Source organism: Gopherus flavomarginatus, chromosome 4 (assembly GCF_025201925.1).
Source record: "Gopherus flavomarginatus isolate rGopFla2 chromosome 4, rGopFla2.mat.asm, whole genome shotgun sequence".
NCBI classification, from domain to species: Eukaryota; Metazoa; Chordata; order Testudines; family Testudinidae; genus Gopherus; species Gopherus flavomarginatus.
The window spans coordinates 90,263,850-90,270,450 of NC_066620.1; positions in this window are offsets into that span (position 1 = coordinate 90,263,850).

The window sequence follows — 6,601 nt, forward strand, 5'->3', positions numbered from 1 at the left end:
AATACAAATTATGGAAAGTGGGGGGGGAAACCACCAAAAATGCGAACTTTAGATAGTTTTAACATAAAGCCCCAAGCAGAGTTATTCATTTGAAACCTTAATGAGAATTAGAGTTAAATTGGTCAGAATTTCAGGTTTCTAAGAGACTCTGAAACAATTTGGGACTTCTAAGTCTTTGTTGCAAATATTGAGCATAATGTTCAAAATGAGGCAGGAAGTCTAAATATTGTATAACTTCAGGTAACTGCAGGACTTGGCTAACATGTTAACCCCCTCAAAACCAGGGTGTGGTCAGCTGTTCACTTCCTGAGTGTCTACTTTAACAAAAGTAGTGGAATAGTTCATATTAGAATTTACCTCAATTGCTGACTTCCTAAAGTTTGTTTTATTTCTATCTTTCTATAATGCCATAGATACTAAAACAGAAGCAGAAGTGGAAAACCCTCAAAATGTACTCAATAATCATCCCAAAGCTTGCATGCATATCCAAACTGGGACTTCTTAAATGTAGTATTTAACATCAGAATGAGGAGAAAAGGTGGCCATTAACATGAGTGGGAGTTGGGAGGTGTCACCATCTCAAAAAATGAGGCCACTTAGCTATCTGAATTTAAAGAATCTAAAACTGTATTTAGGAACCTACATTTGAAAAGTTTTGCTAAAATTTGGTGTTTAACCACATTCCCCCTCTCTACCTACTCCCACTTACTGCCATTTCCTCCTGTAAGTTGATATCAGGTTGGGTACCCTTGCCATAGATTTTCTGCATCAAATGCTCTGTTTGAGGCTAGGAGTTACCATATAACAGAATTTTTTTGCAAAACAATGTTTAGAAAAGCTGGAACTATACATCCAACATGGGGGTTTTCACTACTTACAAATTGTGTGGTCTGCAGCAATAGTTGTGTTAGATGTTCAAGAAGGCAGCAACTGTGCCTGCTATAGTCATAAAGTGTCTAGCACGTCACAAGCTTTCAGAAATAAGAAGGCAGTCTTCAGTTGCTACTCAAGTCAGAAGATATTCTGGTTGGCCCCACAAAATGGAAAAACAGAGACTGTTGCATTACATTACTAAACAGTTTTCATATAGCTAGGAGAAAGCATGTTCTCTACTTCCCGTCCTTAGCATTGTACAATGATCTGCCACCAGTAGGTAGTGGCAGATGGACTGTATGCTGCTTGTGTCAGGAAGCAGAGCCTGCAATGGAGTCAGTCTCCAGGCAATCTAATGAGGCCAACTGGCCTGTAGTAGGCAGCCTGTTTGGCTATTCCACTGATTGATTGGAAGAGTCAGCAGACTGCCTGTTAAGCCCAGCAGCAGCAGTTCAGTGGCTACTCACAGCATTTGCCTAGGCCTCTGATAGTTCCTGCCTTCTTCCCAGCCCTGCTTTTGCCTTGTCTCAATCCAGGTAATTGAGTCCTGAACTTTGGCTTTGATTTCTGACTTTGGCTCTGAACCTTGGCCCTGGTACTTGCCCTCTGACTCCAGTTCAGACCCTGGGCTCCAATTCCTGACTGCTGATTCCTTCTCTAATCACTAGACCTGACTCCTACTCTGGTCTCAAAACACAACCACCTTCATCCTGGTCACTGGCAATTTGGACACGCCAACACAAATGATAAGGGAACTAGAGATGATAGGGTGAGCATGGAGTCTATAAAAGCCAATGTCTCTCTAATGGTGGCAGCAGGAGCCCGGCACACCTTGCGAGCCCAAGTGGAGAATGCAAGCTTCAGCAGCATTGCCTTCAGCTCCAGCCCCTGCTGTCTGTGAACCCAAGCTCCCTGTACCTGGCAAGTTCAACAGCAATCAGAACAAATTTTGTAGGTTCCTAATTTAGTGTCTGCCATTATTTCTGCTATGTCCACCTCCATATCTGCCTTGTTCCTAGCCTTGCCTCCAGGTAACCCAGTCCTGACCCTCAGCTCTGATTTCTGACTTTGAGTCTGACCCTTGGCTCTGGCATCTGGCTTCTAACTCTTGTTCTGACCCTGAGCCCCAATTCCTGACTACTGACCCCTGCTCTAACCCACATCCCAATCACTGACAGTTTGCAGCTTCTCTAAAATAAAGGTGTGCATCAAATGTAGTCCTAGCCAGAGCTCTTAAAGAGTATAGGGATGCTGGCAGATTCCTCCTTTGCTCCTTGAATGTTGCTGGCCAGAGCAGTATTTAATGAGGAAGACTAACACACGTGTTGCTGTTCCTCTGAAAAGGAGCATGTATGACCTAGACAGCTTGAGCTGCAAAACAGAGCACGCATGCTAGTTAATGGGTGGTTGGCTGTGCCTGTCAGCTCCAAAGAATTGAAGAATGGGACCAGAGTGGGAGTTGAATGTTGTTCCAAATGCTCTTGAGAGACTGGAGAGAGATCTTGCCCTGCTCTTTTACTTTCATGAGGCAGTTGGGAAGAGGAAAAACTACCCTTCTCCAGTTTGTCAGCCCTTAGTTCACCAATGCCACAGAAGGTAGGATCTAGCCCTGATTATTCTATAGACTTTTCATGTCATTGCACCATGGTAAAGCATGAATGCATTCAGCTTGGTTTTACATATGTTGATAGGTCTAAATCACACTCTGATACTGTATTACAAGTGTGGAAACACCAGGTGCCTTTATAAACTACTTGTGCATATTTGACCTGTGATGCTCAGGGCAGCCCTGCACTGGAAATGCCAAGGTCAGGGCAGGCTGCAAAAGGGAGAGCAGATAGTCTCAAAACTGGTGGGTAACACTGAAGTTAACTCCTCAACCAGTCACAAACTGTGCTTCTGATTCACCCACACTGGTTATCAAGAAGCAAAAATGCAATCACACAGCCCCCTTCATTGCATTCCAGTTCTCTGGCTCCCAGTCAGCACCTAGGGCCAGTACAGTGAGAAGTTATTTTAAAACTCTACTCTCATATATAAAATGGCCTTCTGACCCCTCCCCTCCAAAAGGTCAGCCATGTTACCAGATCAATATTGGTTTGGATCTTACTCAAAATACTCCCAGCCAGCCAATCCTTTAGTGTGTAAAACTAAAGATTTATTATAAAGAAAAAAGAAAGGATAAGAAGAGAGATGTAAAATGGTAAAGCAATCACATACATACAAAGACTTCAAAGGCCATATATCAGGTTCCTAGCAGTATTGGTGAGTTTACTGGCTTGAAAGTCCCTCTGGAACACATCCACAGTTTGGATGGATCATTCAGTCCTTTGTTCAGAGTGTCCATTTGTAGCAAAGTTTCTTTAGAGGTAAGAAGCAGGATTGAAGACAAAGTGGAGACGATGCAGCTGCCTTTTATAGTCTTTTGCCATGTGACATATGCTTCCTTTGTTTCCAACACAAGCTGCCCAGCACAGGCCTTGGAAGCCTTTTCTGTCTATAATCATGCCCCTGCATGCCTTGTTGAGTCAAAAGTGTATCCCCTGCCTTCTCTCAATGGCTCAGTTGAATAACTGATGGTCCTTAATGGGCCATCAAGCAGGCTAAGCAGTGCTGATGCCAAACTGTCGGGGGGGGGGGGTGTCACCCAGAAGCATAGCACAAGTTTTTGTAATACAGACATACCTATAACTCATAATACAAACATATATAAAGGAGATTATCATAGCTGGCAGATGATAACATTTTTGCAGCTATCTTATATGGCGTATCTGGCACAACTCATTGCAATTTTACAATATTAGTAGTCATAGTAGCCTAATGTGTCCCCCAGATTCCATACAGCATCACAGCATAATAAATCCTTAAGGTGCTATGGTAGCCCGTCACTTTAAAATTAAATATATCTGACCAACTGCTAGGTGGCATCCACTAGAAGATGGCTCAAACTATAGGCACAAGCCAGAGAAGCACAACTGTTGTGGTCTAGCTCATAAAATGCTTATTGCTTCACTTACTCCACTGTGTACATAGTATGATTCCTGCTGAGTACCAATAATTGCAGCTTGTTTATAAATTGTAACCCTTCCTGGCACCCTCCAGCATCTGCAAGTACATGACAGTCTTGCAGCAACCAAAAAAAAAAGGACGCACTTTTATATCACACTCATTACCCTCCTAAGGCTACTCTGCACCATTAGAGCAAAGCAGGCATGTATGCTGTTGTCTTTTTTAATTCTTTGGTTGGGTCCCTGTAATAAATGAAGGGGTGAGGGAGCTCCCTTTTATGGACACCCAGCCAGCCAGTAGCTATAAAATCCCTCTTAGGCCATGGCTACGCTGGCGCTTTACAGCGCTGCAACTTTCACGCTCAGGGCTGTGAAAAAACACCCCCCTGAGCGCTGCAAGATACAGCGCTGTAAAGCCTCAGTGTTATCAGTGCCGCAGTGCTGGGAGCGCGGCTCCCAGCGCTGCAAGCTACACCCGTAGAGGATGTGGTTTACGTGCAGCGCTGGGAGAGCTCTCTCCCAGCGCTGGCGCTGCGACCATACTCACACTTCAAAGCACTGCCGCAGCAGCGCTTTGAAGTTTCAAGTGTAGCCATACCCTTAGGCCTTGTCTACACTACAAAGTTGCAGCGCTGGTGAGGGGGTTACAGCGCTGCAACTTAGGATGTGTACACACCTGCAGGGCATTACCAGCGCTGCAACTCCCTGTTTGCAGCGCTGGCCATACACCCGGTCGTGCCTTGGGTGTAGAGGATCCAGAGCTGGATCACCAGCGCTGGTCATCAGGTGTAGACACTCACCAGCGTTTTTGTTGACCTCCGTGGAATAAGCAGGTATCCCCGCGGTGTGCTCTGGCGTTCCCCGACCCCCCCCTCCAAGCAGGTCTCCTTCCCCGCGGTGTGCTCTGGCGTTCCCCGACCCCCCCTCCAAGCAGGTCTCCTTCCCCGCGGTTTGCTCTGGCGTTCCCCGACCCCCCCTCCAAGCAGGTCTCCTTCCCCGCGGTTTGCTCTGGCGTTCCCCGACCCCCCCTCCAAGCAGGTCTCCTTCCCTGCGGTTTGCTCTGGCGTTCCCCGACTCCCCCCCTCCAAGCAGGTCTCCTTCCCTGCGGTGTGCTCTGGCGTTCCCTGACCCCCCCTCCAAGCAGGTCTCCTTTCCCGTGGTTTGCTCTGGCGTTCCCCGACCCCCCCTCCAAGCAGGTCTCCAGCCCCGCGGTGTGCTCTGGCGTTCCCCGACCCCCCCTCCAAGCAGGTCTCCTTCCGCGCGGTATGCAACAGCACTGCAGCGTGGCCACATCTAACACCACTTGCAGCGCTGGTTGCTGTAAGTGTGGCCACTCTGCAGCGCTGGCCCTATACAGCTGTACTAATACAGCTGTAACAACCAGCGCTGCAAAATTGTAGATGTAGACATACCCTTAGTAGCTGTTGTCTAATTGCTCTACCTGTAAAAGATTAAAAAGTCTCACTGCTATGCATAGGGAAAAGGAAGTGAGTGAGCACCTGGCCAGAAGAGCCAATGGGAAGGCTAGAACTTTTTAAAATTGAAACAAAGCCTCCCCTTTTATCTGTCGTTGTGGTTCTAGTGGCTGGAGAGGGGATTGTTGTACAGACAAAACTACACAGGATCTTTTCAGGGGGTAAGGCAAAGATGCCACATTTCTTATGACAACAATTTGATTTATGACTAATAACTAATATCTTAATCCTTATACACACACATTATATCTAATACCTATACACACACACACCTCCATCAGATGTTCTGCAGCTGCTGCATAGTTACCAGTCCTGGACATAGCTTGAGTTCATGGCTTGATTTTGCAGCTTGAATTCGTAGCTTGTGGCGGCTAACGGGCCAGGAAAGCCGGGCACAAGGACAAGCTGGGTCTCTGCTGGGCCTGCACCAATGTCCTTCCATGTTGGCAGCAGATGTTACCCTCCAAAGTCTCTCATCTCATCCATCCTTTTTGTAGGCTTTAGTTTGAATCCAGAGTCTATAGGTCTTGCTATGTCACGTTGCCTCTGGGTTTGGTGATTGATCACCCATCAGTTGCAGGCGTGACTTTCAGTCTGGGACCCGGCTTTGATCTTCCTTGTATTGTACCTTTTCTTTTTAGAGTGGACTCTTCTAACTTTGTTAGGGTTCTTGTCTGCATCTTCAGCCGATGGGGTTTGAAGTCTATTTCAACAGGACAGGCTGGGGCTGGAGGTTGATTCCATCATCCATACATACCTCAGTCACACATCTAAACTAAACTAATAAGATTACAGCAGGGTTTGCAAAAATGAAGGTTGAAGGAAGCTTTTACAAAACGGAGTGAGTGTTTTAAAATGAGGTTTGAATTACAATATGGCAAACGGTGAACAGAAGTTACAATGTAGGCAAGTGTAGTGAATGGTGAACAGAAGTTACATTAATAAAGTGAACAATTAAAAACAATTTCATTCATCAGTTCTACAGGATAGAGCAGCTATGCTGTAAGAAGCTTGTGGCCAAGTATGAAAAATCCTTGGTATTATATCTAGAAACTACTCATTTAAAACCCCAGATATGTAAGTAGATCAGGAAATGTCTAGGAAGACATGATTAGGTTTATCTCTTTTTATTCCACGTGGCTTATGGATTCCTCTGTGCTAACCCCAAGTGCTTTTTGTTTTGCTTGTAACCTTTAAGATGGACCTCAGTCTTAATCCTTGTAATTGTTTTTTCTTTAAAATCTA